This window comes from Crocuta crocuta, unplaced genomic scaffold, assembly GCF_008692635.1.
Source record: "Crocuta crocuta isolate KB4526 unplaced genomic scaffold, BGI_CrCroc_1.0 scaffold110, whole genome shotgun sequence".
Lineage (NCBI taxonomy): Eukaryota > Metazoa > Chordata > Mammalia > Carnivora > Hyaenidae > Crocuta > Crocuta crocuta.
In genome coordinates, this window is record NW_027527386.1 from 1842596 (window position 1) to 1843023 (window position 428).

Below are 428 nucleotides of genomic sequence, written 5' to 3' on the forward strand. Positions count from 1 at the left end.
CCCCCTGCCCCCGCCCCCCCCAGCCCCTGCGCAGGCCTGGCCGCATGTGGCGGAGGGGGGTCAGCGCTCCGGGGTGGTGGCTCAGCTAGTCCTGTGGATGGTGGCAGCCGCCTACGACGCCACCAGCAACAAACGCCCAGGGGGACATAAATAGGCCCCCAAGTGCCCCAGCCGCCCGGTGTCCCTGCGGCGGGCCTGGGAGTGTGCCCCCACGTTGCCCCTCAGCCCGCTCTGACGGCGTCTCGGGAGCCGACCAGGGGAGGAGAAACCGCGAGGCTCTGGGCCTGGGTCGGCCGGGCTGCACGTCGGAGTCCTTGTGAACGAGGACCACCATCGGCCGTCCTCCCCTCCCACCTCCCTCGTGCCGACCTGGGCGCTGCGGGGACCCCACCTGCCAGAGAAGAGGCGGGTCTGGGGGAGGGCCGTCC